This window comes from Symphalangus syndactylus, chromosome 21, assembly GCF_028878055.3.
Source record: "Symphalangus syndactylus isolate Jambi chromosome 21, NHGRI_mSymSyn1-v2.1_pri, whole genome shotgun sequence".
Lineage (NCBI taxonomy): Eukaryota > Metazoa > Chordata > Mammalia > Primates > Hylobatidae > Symphalangus > Symphalangus syndactylus.
Window position 1 is genome coordinate 9003378 of NC_072443.2, and position 16962 is coordinate 9020339.

The following is a 16962-nucleotide window of genomic DNA, read 5'->3' on the forward strand; positions in this document are numbered from 1 at the left end:
TTGAACTTGAGCTGTAGCCCAGAGCTATGCTGACTAAATCCAACCAAGCCCAGTCAAGATCAGCCAAATACCATCTGACACTCTGGTTCTGAGTAAGGAAAGTAAATATTTGTTGTTGTAAGCCACTAAACATTTGAGAGTGTTTATTATGTAATTAATTATTGTAGACAAAGATAATGTATAGCTTAAGTACTGAATTTTTTTCTAAAAAGGTAAATGTTTAGTATATAGAAAAGATTCATAACTGGTGCAAACTTTGCACCCAAAAGGACATTGTACAATGCCTGCAATTTTTGGTAGTCACAAATCAGAAGGAACTATTGGCATGTAGTCCAATATGTCAATATTGCCTAGGGTGATCACCTGTGAATTAAAGGTTTACATTAGATATTGAAATGAGTCAAATGATTTGTTTAAAAACAAGAAAATGGCCAGAGACAGTGGTTCACACCTATAATTCCAACACTTTGGGAGGTCAGCCTCTCAAAGTGGTGGAATTACGGGCGTGAGCCACTGTGCCTGGCCACTTTGTAGGCCCTCTCAACAAGAGACCTCACCTCTACACACACACACACACACACACACACACACACACACATATACATGTAATAGCTGGGTGCTACCCCACAGCTATTGAATGTGTGTGCCTGGCTGCAATGAGCTGTGATCTCGTGACTGCATTCTAGCCTGAGCACCAGGGTGGGACCCCATCTCCAAAAAATAAAATACCAAAAGCCCCAAGAAAATGTTTAGTTTCTAAATGTATGGACTTGAATATATGGCCACGTGTTCACCAAAAACTTCAGCAATGTAGCCACAAAATTGTCATATATCAAGCCTCCTTCTCCATTCTCATGGCTTCTTTTTGACTCCATATTTTGTTCTTCCAATTAGAATATGGTATCTTAGAATGCTTTCCTGATTTCAGTATTGCTCATGATTCCAATCTAACTTTTACAGTGCTAGCAACATAATCTTTTATAAGGTTTCGTTTTAGTCATGTTGCACAGAGAATTCACATGGATAAGTTTTATAATTTTTCAAATCTCTTATATTTTTACTGATTCTAAAATTTCTCCTTCAACAAACTCAGACCCACTGTCTGAAACACACACTATATTTGATTGCATATACTATTTTTATTTTGTTGAATATTTACTCATTTATTCTCACTCTTAATCCATTTTCAAATACTTGCTCAAGTTTAAACATATATGCAAAGCAATTTCTTTTATTCAAAGACAAGGCTTTAAAACATATACGTCTGTATGATATATGCATATGAGAGAGAGAGAGAGAGAGAGAGTGGTGTAACGTATGTATGTATTTGGGTATTTGACTTAGTCTTAGGACTACATCTAAGTTCCTTCTCTATTACCCTGACACTTCCCATTTATTATCTGTTTCTCTCGGAATTTGGTACACCTGAGAAAGAAAAACCAGATCGTTAAACTGTTAAAAAAATCATATTATTCTGGATAATAGAAGAAATCTACGGATGCAGTGTATTCATGTATATATAAAGTTTAAATAAAGTACTTTAAACAGTCAAAGTTTGAAATGATAATTATAATTATCTAAGCTTTTCATTGGTTTATTTTTTAAAAACTACATAAACCAAGTAAAATCACATTGTGTTGACGTGAAGGGAAACTTTAAGGCTGCATTTTGAGTCAAATTTTTCTACTGTAACACTTATGATAAGTATATTCATCTATTTACTTATCGTTTTTCCTCTGGTGTGTGATAAGCTGCTGAGCACCCACTGTGTATGTCTGTGCGTCTGTGTGTTTGTGTATGTGTTTATTCTGAATATTTACATCTACAATATATGAGAAAAGCTGGACAACTGCTGTTGCACAAGCATGTTGTTGTTGATAAATGAATACATGTATCTTATAGCTATAAATCTAGATGCCGTGTTTTTCCAAAATACCTTGTTCCATAAAAGATGGTAAGAAATCAGTATATTTAAATAACAAATAGAATTATTCAACATAATTGTATTAATCATTGACTTAGGAACATTAAAGGCAAATTCACATTCATTTATTTGTTATAATGTCTGATACAATGTTTGAAATTATTCCATGTGTCCTTCTTAAGCATTTGCCGCTGGGGTTCATGGAGTTTCTTTGTTAGTTACAATCTCACCACCAATTCTTTTTAAGCATGAGGTCTTTAACTCTTAATTATTTTTGGTTAAGCATAATAATGAACAAATATTATTTATCATGGGTTTATCTTTGTTGTAAAGTGCAAATCAAGCCATGCTTTTAAATCGAGAATTTTGCAACTACATATCAATAGAGTTCTTTTGGATAAAAACTTCTGCTTAGTATCTAAATTAACACTGTTATTATTGGGATTCTTTAATTTCTCAGCTCTATCAGAGTCAGTGAAAATATCAATAAATTCAAGTTAACTGTGAAATATTTTTAAATCAATATCTGTAGGTAATATTATTTGAACTGGTCACATATCTGACACTATGGGAAAGTTAAATGCATTAATCAAAGTTGCTTTTACACTAATAGAAGCAAAATGTTCTTTAATTTGAATAGTTTGACTGAAATTAACTGAAAGCAATGGAAAATATTCTCACACACAAATAGGAGAATGCAATTAATGTGATCACAAGATCAAAGGCAGCATGTGAAATGCTAAAACCTAAATATTTTACTCTGTTTGATTCCCATAATTATTGCTCTCTTGGAAACTTTTTGTTTTGTCAATTAGAATTAAATTCTTAGTCTCTAATGTGTGTATCATCCTACTTTAATTTTTATGAAATATCAAAATACTATAGAAAAGGTCTGCTGTTTTAGGATAAACAGTTCATCCTGAGAAGCACATATTTTTATTTCTGCAATATCCTTATAGCAAGCAGAGAGATTTTTCCACGTTACTAAAGTATTCAGTTAAACAGTTTTTTTAGAGCTCTTTTCACATAAAATAAACTTCTGACCTTATGTATATCTTATGTAATTAGTTTGAATATATGATTTTTGTGACATGATTTTCCTTTTTCTTAAAACCATAACTATCTTCTGGGTTAATATGAGGATGTTTATCTATTGGCTTATGTTCTCCAGGTAATGCTAATACCCAAACAAGAAATGAATGAGGGTATTCAACTTTATGATAATTCATAGAAGAGTCAAGAGTTTCACAAGCCTGAGAAAATTTTATAGTTTAAAAGGAAATTTTGATGGCAAATAAAATACAGGAACAAACCACAGTATATAGACGATAAACATGTTGTGAAGTAAAAATTAAACTGCTAAGTTGGTGTTCAAACTCCCTGTTAGTGGAACATTGCAATATAACTTAATGCCTGTTTTATCATTCAAGATATCATTATAACAATTTATTTTGAATTCAGATCAACTGAATTAAATACATTTTCAATTTTACTATAGAATTTGGTGGCAAACAAAATTTGAAATGAATTTAACTTGTTTAGGACGTATGCATTCTATGTATGTTCACCATTATGTTTTTCTACATAAATATATACAAGAAAATTGTATTTAAAAAGATGTTTCGGGCAATGTATAGCTACCCTAGTGATTTATAACCACACTAGTCTGAGCTATCAGAAGAGTCTAAGAATTACAGGACTACATTTTCCCCTTTCAGGAGGGGATTCTTAACATAAGAGGTACATTTACAAAACCGCTTCCATTACCTTCAAACACCATAAAGAAAAGTAACAGTGATGCATATGGACAGAACTGTATCACCAGAAGTTAGAGGAGGAAAGCATTTCCTATCCAACTTTAAATGCTGAGAATAAATAACCAGAAAAAATGGTACAGAGGATAAAATACCAACAAAAGTCTCCAAAAGAGATGTGAAGAAAATAAGGGGCTCATCATTCTAAATTCTGCAGGAGAGCACTGGAAGAAATCAAGGGAATCCCACATTATGTGGTAACTTTTACAGTTTTATGCTTTTTTACACATTTTGTTAATTGAATGACAATTTTCATTTACTGTGGAGCACCAGAAAATTCTGACACACAGTGAAGTACTCTGCTTCTTAAAAGAGTGAAGGGTACTTCCCTTAAAAATAAACAGAAATAAAAATAAATATTATTGCTAGGCTGGTAAATCCACAAACCAAAGTGTAAGACAAATTATTATTATTCTGAATCGGTGATTCTTTTATTTAAAGTCATAAATTAGTAAGTAAATTACAGTTTCTGATCTGAGAAAGTGGCTGCTAGACATACTTGTTGATAATGTGACCTGAACAACAGCGTGACGACATGAGCTAGTGCATAGAGCCAGAAAGGGTTTAAATAACTAACACATGTTTGGTGAACGAATACACCTGTGGTGACATTGTAAGTATAATATCATCGACCTAAGCGGCTTCCAGCTTGGTAATAAACATGTCTAGATACAACTGAACAATAGTATACAACTTACACTGTATGTTTAATTCCTTAACACTTTAGTTTTTGCATATTTTTTCACTTCACAACCTCATATTTTAATAAAACGAGTTTTTGAGTTTTGGGGAATAAATGTATGTTCTAATTAAGAAAAAAATTTTAAAAGTAATAATGGATTTCAGAATATTTCAGCCAGAATACTGTTACCTACAATGTTATTTTTAGAGGAAAGGCAGCATATGATGTGGAGGAAAAATCTGCCTGGTATAAATTTGATTCCAAAATTACAGTTAAGGTATTATTTTACTTTCCCCTTTTTCTAAACCACTGATGGATGAATTATGGCCCATGGGTCAAAACTAGCTCACTGCTGGTTTTTATACATAAACTCTTATTGGAAAACAGCCATGTTCATTCATTTACCTATGGTCTGTCGTTGCTTTCACACTTCAGTGGCAGAGCCAAGTAGTTGTGGCAGAGACCATATGTCCCACTAAACTGAAAAATACTGTCTGGCCCTTTAGAGGAAAAGTTTGCTGATCCCTGCCCCAAACCATCAAAAACCAAGCATCAGTTCTTTGCTACATCTTTTTTATTGTAGCAATTTATAATTACCTTCAAATATTAAACTTCAGCAAATTAATTGTGTTGTTTTGAATGTTAAGAAGTTATTTGAGATGTTGATTTTTCTACTTATTCTACCAGGTTGTCATACCAATATGAACACTGAGAAAATAAAAACGTTCCAAGAGAAAAATCAATACGCCTGTAATGCCAGCACTTTGGGAAGCCAAGGCAGATGGATCATCTGAGGTCAGAAGTTTGAGAACAGCCTGGCCAACATGGTGAAATCCTGTCTCTACTAAAAATACAAAATTAGCCGGATGTGGTGGTGCACGCCTGTAATCCCAGCTACTCGGGTGACTGGGGCAGGAGAATCACTTGAACCCAGGAGGCGGAGGTTACAGTGAGCCAAGATCGCACCACTGCACTGCAGCCTGGGCCACAGACCAAGACTCCATCTCAAAGAAAAAAAGAAAAAGAAAAAGAAAAAGAAATAATGTTTAGAACAGGATCGAGGAGCTACATAGGGCTATGGGTACAATCTGTAGTCCTACAGTAACATAATTACTTCATAGTTACTAAAACCTAAGATTTTAACATCATCAATACTACTGAATACTGAAGGGTACTGATTAGTCCAATTTTGCTGGTAAAGCAAAAATGCAATACAAAGTCACCTACTTATGATCATTGTGTCATAGCATCATCTAGATGAAAATGAACTCTTGTAGCTTCTTTGAGCTATTAGGTCTTACAAGCAAATACTTTAATGAGGGCTTTTTTTTTTTTTTTCCAAGCAATGTTTTTTACTGATGACTAATATCTATTTTTTTTTCCTTTGAAATCTTTCCTGGATGTATTACATTGCATTAGGAACCATGCCTTTCTGCATGGACTACTTATAGCTAACCTACCCTAGTACGTCTTCTGACACTGCTGCTAGTTGTGTTTTCACGGTTTCTTTTTATGTTTGCTTCAGTCTTCTAGGTCAGAGTGATTTACGCATAGTGTTGTTTCTCCTCTTGCTCCTGCTATCGTCTCCTGCCTTAATGGCATGCTTATGAGGATGGATGCTGTTATTCGTCTCACTTGCTTACCTAGTATGGAGCCATTATAATCTCAATGGAAGAAGGGGGGCAGAATGATTCAATTATTATGGCTTTAGTGGATGAAGCTCATGCATCCTACTGTTTCTTTATCACTTTTTTATTTTTAACATTTGACTTTCTTTTTGCCAGACTCTGAAAATATTAATGAAACTTACTTTTTGCAATTCCCAATGATTTTTGAGGTATGTAGCTCTTACACAAATATACTTACCATAAGAATATTAGAATTTCTATCTTTAGGTCAACATCCTAACTAGATTTCCTAACCTTATTTCCATGACTACTTAAATAAGTCAAATCTGAAAGTCTATTTTTTTATTTTAGTAATCAAGACACTAAAAAATATGTAGCTCTTCATTTTGATAAAAATATTTTTATAATGGAGATTTTTGGACCTCTAGAAAAAATATATTTTCATTAAAAAATTTGTCTATTTTTAACAAAAAGTGTAGACATATATCACTTTGATCTTTTCATTACCTTGAGAAAACTGTCTTAAAACAGTCTAAGTAAGCAGACATTTCTGAAAGTATTTATAAATTTGAGTTCCTTCTCCAGTTTTGAAACAGCTCCAGATTCAACTGCAAATGAAAAGGTTTCTATCTTACATTTTCAGCTTGTCAAGAAATTAACATGTTTTACTGCTATCACACAGGACTCTGGGCCAGAGATTTTTTTTCAATTTTAATCTCGCTATCATTTTTCCATTTGCAAAGATGTGAGAGCCGTGAATATACTCCTTCAACAATCAAACTGTCAGTGCATTTGTCTGCTGATGAGTTTAGACTACCATTGACGCGTTTATACCACCATTCCTGTATGTGAGTCAGCTTAGTGACATAAAATTATTGCAGTTATTCGATTGCCACAAGAAGGTGTACATTTCTTCCTCTTGCCACAGTGGACCTATATTAATACATGGAAGCTCACTTAGTGATTTAATTTCAAAGGACTGAAGACAGTTTCTGTACAATCTTCAAGTAACGCATGGTCCTTTGTTTTGCTGTGGAAAGGCTCCAGGCAGCACAGGCTAAGTTGTTTTGCATGAATATTGAATTTACGCTTATAAAAAATTTTACTCACTGTTCCTTGTAGTAATTCAATGCAAGTTGACTTTGTAGTGATAGAATTCTTAGTGGCTCTTCATGGGGATAGGCTAATAATGAAACGAGTGGTCACAAATAAAACCAATCATTTTAACAGATACTATAATAATTTCTTTGACAACTAACTCAAGAATCCAAACTTTTCAAATGTTAATTTACAGGGTAATATTGCGACATTAGGTATCAGGGATTTCACAGACAATAATTAACCTGTGTGTTTCAGAAGTCAGTCAACCTCCTTATTGACTACAAACAAAGTTAAACTAATCAATAGTCCTTAATGGTCCCAGTTCCTCTGTAGATTACCCAGGTGATGTTTTCCAAGGGAATGGCTGAACAAAAGGAAGTCTTTTTAAAAGGTTTATTTTGATTTACAACCTTATATAGCTCTGGTCAGTGAAAAACATTTGTTGAATACAGATATAGCAGTATTACTTCATAAGCCCTTGTAACAGTAAGCACTCAAGTATTATTTATTATTGTTCCTACTACTGCTACTAGTATATTATTACCAGAAATGGATCATTTGGAAGAGGATTTATATTAAAGAAATACCAAATACCTACTCTGAGTAAATTCTGAAGGTAAGAGAACAATTTTACCTTATGTCTTGGCAGACAGGGGTCCTTGTAGATGTTTCAGGACAAGGACAGGAGGTGTATCTAAAAAAGATCCACGCTTTTAAATGTACATATTACGTAAAGCATAACCATCTTAACATGTTCTTATTATTTTAATGTAAACTATAAGGCATAATGATAACCACAATGTCTGTCTGCATAGGATTTAGGTCATAGTCATAATGCAAATTGGGAGATGGTTTCTGGTGTTCTTCTGCCCATTTTTGTTATTCTTTCCTGAATCGTATCATGTCCACATCCAGCAACCAGTCCTGATTCCTATTTCTGTGAGAAAATACCAAGTCCTAGGTACTAGCATGAGTTTGGAGCTAACAAATTTCATTTTCTAATTAAGAAAAAGTACCTAATGAAACAACTCAGAAGACTCAGAATAATAAATATGTAGAAGTACCTGTTCTGTCAGGGACAAGGAACTTTTGATCAGGCTATGTGCTTTAGAGCCTTCAATCATATCATGTAAGTTACTGCCTAATGTATACTCTTAAAGGCCAACTCAACTCAACTATTTTCAATTTTTTTGTGTTACTGAGTTCTGGGGCCTGTTCATATGTATTTTTCAGAGTAAAAAGTACAACTAAATGTTTAACCTTTGTTTCTACTTCCTATATGTAAATAAGATCTTACAATTTAATTTTTGAACTTCGTGCTTTTTTGCATCCTGCCTCTATTTGTGAAAATCTGTAGCAATACAGATTTAGGGGATTTTTGTACTGACTGTTTTAAAACTATAAAAATTTTATTCTAAAAGGAGCTCATTTTTCTTTTGAGATTGCGTATACTTCAATAGCCTAAAGGGATATTTGTATCATAAGCACGATACTCAATAACTAATGTTATAGCTTCACAATTATCCCCAGGAGATGATTTGGGGCAGAGATAGAAGAAAGTCAAAGAAACATAGCAACCCCCAAAAGATATCTAGATGTTTTCTAGTTCATCCTCCAACTAAGATGTTAAATAATTCAGATCACTATTAAGAAAACATTGAACTATAAGTTTACCACAGTCAGATACTGGATGTGGTGAACTCAGTTTGTTGACAGGAAGGGGGTATGATATTCTACTCTGGTGCTTTAGATAATCAGGTGTCTAGGATTCTCTTCATTTCTTGTCAAATCAATGGAATGATGTTTGTGACTCATTAAATGATATATTCCACATAAGACTATAATTATTTCCTCTACCTACGTATTTCTTCTTTGTACTTGAATCTAAATGGTAGAAGAAGCAGGAATTTAAGGAAACGGTAGTCAAGAATGTGCTTTGAGAGAAATCAATGGACTGCTTTGACCGGTCAGGTCAATCAAAAGAACCTGTGCATACTGAAACATCCTAAAATAATTATATAGAGTCTGGCGGTGTGGGGAACATGATTGCTAAAACATGCTCTAACTGTTATTAATTTTGGATTTTTTGAAAGAAAAAAAATAAAGAGATTTGGCTATGGTTTTCATCCTTCATCAAGAGTTAAGATATGGTGTTTTAGCCAGTAATTGAATGTATGAGTCATTTGACCTTTCATAATTTACTATATTGCTATTCAGTTTGCAATAAGACTATGAAGCTCTTTATAGTTAATTTTGTTTTTCTTCATTTTAATAGCTGTATTTCTTTATATCCCATGTAATTCAATGGAAGTCTTATCAGTGGGAGATAGCAATTAATTCATTGCTAGCTAATCTTCATTCAATTCAGACATATTGATAGTTCAACTTAGGTCTGATGAACTTCCACTGTGAAAATTAGATATATCCATACAATCATGTGCATTGCATCAAATTCAAGTCCATTGTACTTAGATGCTTAGATGCTTGCAAAGCTCTTGATTTCCCTTTCCATAACTAACAACTGTTTGGTTTCTGAATTACTAGACATATTCTGAAAATTAATTTCTTTTCTAGAAGAATTAGGCAGCTTACTTTTTGAGCTCCAATGTTGCTTCTAGGAGCAAGCACAAAATTAAACTTGATTTATATGTTATGCATATCATTAAAGAAAACATATTTCTAAGTGTCTGTAAATCTTGAATGCTTCATTCATGATGGTTCAATTTATTATTACTAATAAGGAGGTGATAACGTGGCATGTGGTATTCATCCAGAACAGGGGTGACATTATGCAGCTCTTTCAAAGACTGCTTTGCTTGCTGCAGGACTAGCAGTCAATGTGGTAAATGAGATGTATACCAACCACTGATTTTTCTCATTCCATCCCCTTCAAAACCCAGAATGTATTTGAAGACAGAGCAAGGTATTTTCTACTGTTAAATCAGGCATAGGCAAATCGGTAGCTTGTTGAACAAATAGAAACTGCACTCCTGAAGAGCTTGGAAGATTGTGATTACATTCTCTCTGTTGAGGATTCTAATTCGTACCACTTGAAATACTAAGTAGGCTGCATCCAAAATAAACTAAAATCGTGTGGGTCAGAAGCCAATTGCTAGCAAGCTGTTTAACCGAAACTGAATTTAACAAGCTGTCTTCATTATTTGGATATTAACTGACAAAAATACCTGAATTATTGATAAATATAGGGATTCTCAGAATGTGAGACCATGCTATGTCTTCACCAGTTCATTACATTTTACTTCTGGGAAAACAGAGACCATGTTTCCAACCTTTGCATTTAGGAAGAGTCATATGACAAATTTCATCTGACAGAATGTGGGCAGAAATGATCTTAATTTTATCTTTCATTACTTATCAGATGGCTGAAGGCAAAGAATCCAGTAAGGACTTTGAGGTCTTTGGATGAACCCCTTGGTGCCTGATCCTGAATATAAAAGGCTGCCTGACAAAACCTGATTGGATGAATGTAGGTAAAAAATAAACTTTTACTGTGCTACATAAATGAGATTTTAGGGATACTTGTTATAGCAAGTAGCTTCCTCTGAGTAATATATGCATGATTAAAAAAAACATGTAAAATATAATGGCTACAGTACTGGTATATATGCTTTAATAATATTCGATTCCTTAGTCAAACCATACATTTCTCTCTTTCATATTTAGATAAAAAACATTAAAATAGTTTACAAATTTAAGCCAGTCCCATCTCTTAGGCTATTTTCAGTATTTCAAACCTGAGTTATTAGAAATAAAAGGGAATACAAAAGAAATGTTTTTATTATTCCACTTCCAATTAACCTATCCTGTTATGTAAAAAAAGCAAAAACAATAAAGGACACAAATTTCAACTTTTACAAACGTCTGAACTACAGGTTTTTTTTGTTATACTGAATATTGCTCTTCAGTGACTGAATGTTCAAGAATGTATAAAGATGTAAAACTGAACATATAAGAACAAATTAAATAATAAAATTAATGAGTTGTTTTTAAATGCCAAGGTGTTATATAGCTTGTAAAATGTTGCCTCTTTGTTCATATATGTAGTTGTTATTTATTGCACGATAAATAAATAAATAAAAAGGACCCTGATTGTGGATCATCCCAATAGTATGAACGATGAGGTAGTTCAGTATAATTCATGTAGCACAGAACCACAAAATATATGTCTTCCATTATGTCATGCCTTATAATTCGTCTGAAGTTAACAAAGAGGTTTAATTTGTCAAAAAAATCTCCTAAGTGCACTTTCATACAATAGTGTCCTAATGTTATATACTTATGTAGACTGAAAATTCCTGAGCAACTGAAATTTTAGGTTTCTATTTACTGTAACCACAGTAATTCATGGGATATAAATATAATTCCTCTTGTTTTTTACATAAAACTTAAAGTTGGATGTTGTTTTGGGCTTGAACATTTAAAGCTCAACTTGCTCAATACTTTACTCAATGTCTGATTTTGCTTCCTGGAGTTTCACATTCAGGCCACAGTACTATAATTAGAAAGCGACAATTGGTACTCTGCCCCAGCTCACCCAAATTTAGAGGGTACAACACGAAAATAATAATTGTAAAGACTTAGCACCTACTTAACAAGAATGATTAGCTAAAAAAGGAAGTTACCAGATGGCACACATGGTTAATAACATCCATCTGTGAGCCTCATCATGAAGAATAGAGTTTATTTGAGGGCACATTTAGTGCTGTTTACACCAAATAAAAGATTATTACACCTTTGTTAGAGCAGGTTCCTTTTGAGTGCTTCTTTCTCAAGCCTGACCCCGGCAGAATATGTGCTTTTGTTCTTGGAGGAGAGAGGAACAAAATCTAAGATTTGTGGGAGCACAGAAACCATCTTTTCACAACTCCTGTCTGCCTTGCCCTGTCTCCTTCCTCATGAGACTAGCAAATTAAGACAGTTTTCACTAAACTACCTTTTACCAGGAGGAGTACAGCTGGATACACTGAAAGATGAACAATAGAGATACATTGAAATAAATCCAGCTTGTAATATTCTAGCATTCAGATGAGATAGTCTGGATTCTAAAATACATAAATTGTTAGTATACCAGTGGGGTTAAATACTTGAGAAGTACAGCTGGACTACCTAGGTTCGAATCTCATTTCCATTTCTTACCATTTTTGTGACTTAGATAAGCAACTTAAATTCCCTATAGCTAAGTTACTCCATCATGTTCCATCTGGAAAGTGAGGATGATAAAAACAATATAACCTATCTATGAGGGTAGTTGGGAAGTGGAAATGTGTTATTTTTAAAGCCTTTAGAACAGATTCTTGAACATAATAAGCATCATATGGGCTTGACTGATTGAATAATGACAATTTCAAGACATCTTATTTAAATAGAATAATTGGCTTGTGTGAACATTGTAATGTTTTTTACACAGTTTGAAAGGAATTAATGCTAGATTTCCATTGCATTTTATAATCCAATCTAATGCATAACCATGTAACTAATCTAGTACAAACTGTCAGGAAAATATAATTTGGGCAATTATCCAAGTGGTGCAAGCTTAGAGGCTATGTGATACATAAGCACATGTATAATCCTTAATAGAGATGTATGTCTATTTTTGTCCTGCTGAGGCTATCAGCTATATTCCCTGTGACTTAACCCATTTGATTTTTTCTGACAATGAAATCCACCAGAAGTGAACAAAGGTGAAGCATACTTAGGTGAATTGCCAGAGGTCTCATTCAGGTTTCCAGAATATCACGAACTTTGATAAATCTAGAAATATCAGCCTTGCCTTGTTTTTAGCTAAAGAGTATCACCAATACCATAACAAACCTGGAGGTTGAATGTCCATGAATGTGGGTAACTTTTTAAATGTTAAAGGCTTGTACATATACCTTTAGTCAAGTCCAAAAAATGTAAAAGAAGCAACATTAAACAAGCCCTGTGTTACTTATCAGATTTAAATAAAATAAAAATATATACTAAGGCACATATGTGAGAATAGTGTTTTAGGTTAATATTTATTTTTTAGTTGGAAATCATTTCTTTGAAAATCCTTTTCCAGACATTATCACTATTTGCCTGTAAATACATTAAAGACATTACTTTGCAATATTACTGGTGAAATCACACATTTTCAACTATGGAGTTTTTACTTTCAATGAATACCCAATTTTACAGCATGGAAGGAAAATAGTCACCCCCTCGTTTTAAACAAATACGTGTAGTATGGGGTCACTGTTAATTTTGTGATTCCGTTTTTCTTCCTGTAAATATGAGATTGACTATTGAATCACTGCATGAAAGGATGTCCTGAGTCAGTCTAAGTTGCTTATTTTTTAGAAAGAAAATATTGGGTCTTAGATGTAATACATGTAAATATATCTATGAGACAGTTAGTGTGTGTATTTAAATTCATTCGACCCCTGGCTTGGTGAAAATTAATGTCCACAGCTCCCCTCAACTCCTTTCAGCCCTCTGCTTCTTTACCTAATTTTGCCCTATCTTTATTGTTTCACCTTAGAAAGATATATAACTTGGACATATTTAGTAGAAATACTTGTTAGCATATGTGCTGTCATAATTTCAGCATAGGTTAATGGAAATGCACGAAAATATCTCCCCGTATGTCTGCAGGAGATATTCTTAATTGCCACAAGTCTAGAAAGACACAGGGGAGAGAATGCACTTTTAGAGGAAATGAGAACTAACTGGCTGTCTTTGTAAGCAGATATGGCAACTTTATTTCCTAGAACATTGAGACAGCATAAAAGGGAAGTAAGAAAGCAAGCCAAAGTATCACTTTAATATAAAAGCAGCTCTTTAATATCTGATGCACATTATTATATGGTCTAATTCAAGGTAGAAGGGAGGATAAAATATTTGTTTCTTTTATTCTGTGACCTTATATGAATTAAGATGATATAGATTATAAACAACCTCATCTTTTGGTTAATTGACTGCAACAAAAGTTTATCTATCTCTCACTCCTGCATAGCCTGCTATTGGTCTCGGTGATTCTCCCACGCAGGGTGTTCAAAACATGCTGTCACAATGATTATGAAAAAAGAAAAGTCTGTGGTGTTAAGCATCAGCTTTGCAACATCAACTAATAAGTAATATATATTACTTTTTCCTTATAAAAATTGCAACAAAAAGTTTTTCTTACTGAAGCAACAAACTTTTTTTGCAGAAATCTAATATAACCTCCATTATATATATATAAATATAAAACATATATAAATGTCTATGTTATATAATGTATTCCATGTGGATTTATTCATTTCATTTCTCTGAATTAGGACTAAACACGTGTTCTTGTACTTCTGGACTTGCAAGAGCAGGGTTCAATAGAATATATTCTGAAACATGTAACATTTCATGATTTGATCATACCTACTGATATGGTTTGGCTGTGTTCCCACCCAAACCTTATCTTGAATTGTAGCTCCCATAATCCCCACGTGTCTTGGGAGGGACCCAGTGGGAGGTAATTGAATCATGGGTAAATTGAATCCTGATGTTTTCAAACTGAACTGAAAAATCAGTTTTTCCCATGCTGTTCTCATGACAGGGAATAAGTCTCATGAGATCTGATGGTTTTATAAAGGGCAGCTCTCCTGCACACGTTATATTGCCTGCTGCCACGTAAATGTGCCTTTGCTCCTCATCTGTCTTTTGCCAAGATTGTGAGGCCTCCCCAGCCATGAGGAACTGTGAGTCCCTTAAATCTCTTTTTCTTTATCAATTACCCAGTCTTGGGTATGTCTTTATTAGCAGTGTAAGAACAGACTAATACACCTACTATCATGTATTATGGACATGTAAACTCCAGTAATTTTTCATCACTTTCTTCCATGTGTCAAAATACTGCAGTTTTATTCTTGCTTGTCAGTGATATAACACTTAATCCAGTGGTTTCATATTCCTTATCTTATTGTATTTCTCTGACACATGACACATTTGACCACTCCTTCTTCCCAAATCTTTCTCTTCTCTTGAATTCTTTGACTCTGTTATTTCTGTTTCTTTTCCTCCTTAGTTTCCTCCTCTGACTGCTGTGCTCTTTAGATTTTATCTTTCCTAGAATTTTAATTCTAAATCCTATTCTCTTATCATTCATCATATTTTTCTTGAATATTATTCAATACGCTCTCCTTAGTTTTGAGGGATTTAGGAAAATCAGTCACCAACTGTGGCTACTGTTGGGCCTTCAGATTGAGAAGGAGTTGGGATGAGGTTTATCTGAAAAGAGGAAGAAGAGTATTAATCCTAGGAAATGACATCCATAAGAAACCAAAGTCAAAACGAGGTCAATTTGTTAAGCATAAAAATATTATATAGATAATGAGCAACATGCTGGGTAAGATAAGATTGAATAGCAGGTATCAATAGTAGGTTCGTAGAGTCAGGCAATGATAACAGTAGGTGATATTTATTAAGAACTTATTCTATACTGATATCATATAGGCAATTTGTATATTCAGGGTTATAACCTCTTCTCTGAAACTCTGTGTGCCAGAAGTTTTGCATTTTTGAGTATCACAGATTTTAGAAAGCCTGCACACTGCATATATGGCATAATTGGCACTACCCCCAAATCAAACATATAAATATTACACAATATGTGATAAATAATGACTACCAAGAACGACAGCAGCCTGCCTTCAGGTCAGGTAAGATTTTGCCAACAGATGATTTTGCAATAAACTTACTAGGAAAGAAAGGAAAAAAAGCAAACTTTCAGTTTTCAGAACTTGATATATCTCATGATTGTAGTAAAGGTATGCTGCGTCTAAATGATCTCATTCAGTCATTGTGAAATATTAAATTGTTATTATCCCCATTATTCACAGACAGGAAAACTAAGTTTTAGAATAATAATTCAACAATAGATGATTGGTAGATGACAAGGCTAGTATTTGAACCTAAGTCTGTGTGACAGTCTGTTCCATTTTCTCTTCACTACAATGCCTCAGTGATGACAGTCTGAGAGACACAAATACTTTTGAAGCAAATCTTGCTGAACTATATTGAAAAAGCACTCAAATCTCATGATTTCCAATAGTATGTATACGTCTGTGACTTCCAAATCCGTCTCTATAACTTGTGTTCCTCTGGAAGTCTCCAGACTCACATTGCTAACTATGTGTAAATATCCAGCTGCAGGACCCTCAATTCCTCCAACCCCATATAATCAAAACTTCACTGAGATTTTGGCTGGCAAATGAGGATTACTTTCATTTGTCTGGGTCTTGGTTACAAATTCCATTTTTAAGTCTCAGAGTTCCTTTTGATTGCGCCTCCTAATAAAGGTCTTTATTTTAGCCTGGACTATTTCAGTGAATTGTATGTCTGCCTCAAGTCTTTTCCTTTTTAATGGCTAACAAAGATTATGTTTAAAGTCCTTTTACTTACTTGTGTTATTTATCCGCATTAATGATAATATAAACAACTCACAATGTCTGTGGGATAATTTTCAAATTCCTTAACACACCATGAAAGAAATTCCTAGACCTGACCCATTTCACCATTCTAATAATACCTCCCACAAACCCCATAATCCCCTCTATGATCCAGTCACATTGAGCTTCTGGTTTTTGAGTTGTTTCTGCTGTTTTATGCCCATTATGTTAGCATATATAGTCCTCACCTATTTTCTGTCTCACTCTGTTCTTTCTCACAGACTCATTTCTCAAAACCCAGGTGAGCATTACTCCCCATGTAGCCTCACAACTTACTGAAGCAGAGAGAATTATTTTCAGTTTTAGGCTAAAATGGAGGTAGTAATTATCACACTAAATTTTATATATT

At 33.8% G+C, this 16962-nt stretch overlaps 1 long non-coding RNA gene across 2 annotated transcripts in view; it reads right to left on the bottom strand.

The window, feature by feature from the left end:
• LOC129471314 (uncharacterized) overlaps window positions 1-16633 on the bottom strand; it is a 74305-nt gene extending 57672 nt beyond the window's left edge. The window contains exons 1-4 of one of the 2 annotated variants that reach the window (XR_008653552.2): window positions 16567-16633; window positions 7784-7843; window positions 7159-7231; window positions 6788-6981 (exon numbers count right to left, since the gene is read on the bottom strand). This is a non-coding gene — a long non-coding RNA (uncharacterized lncRNA). Of the gene's footprint in view, window positions 1-6787; window positions 6982-7158; window positions 7232-7783; window positions 7844-16566 lie in introns of those variants that run through there. The other variant, XR_010118592.1, reaches the window with a different exon arrangement.
• Window positions 16634-16962: the final 329 nt, after the last annotated feature.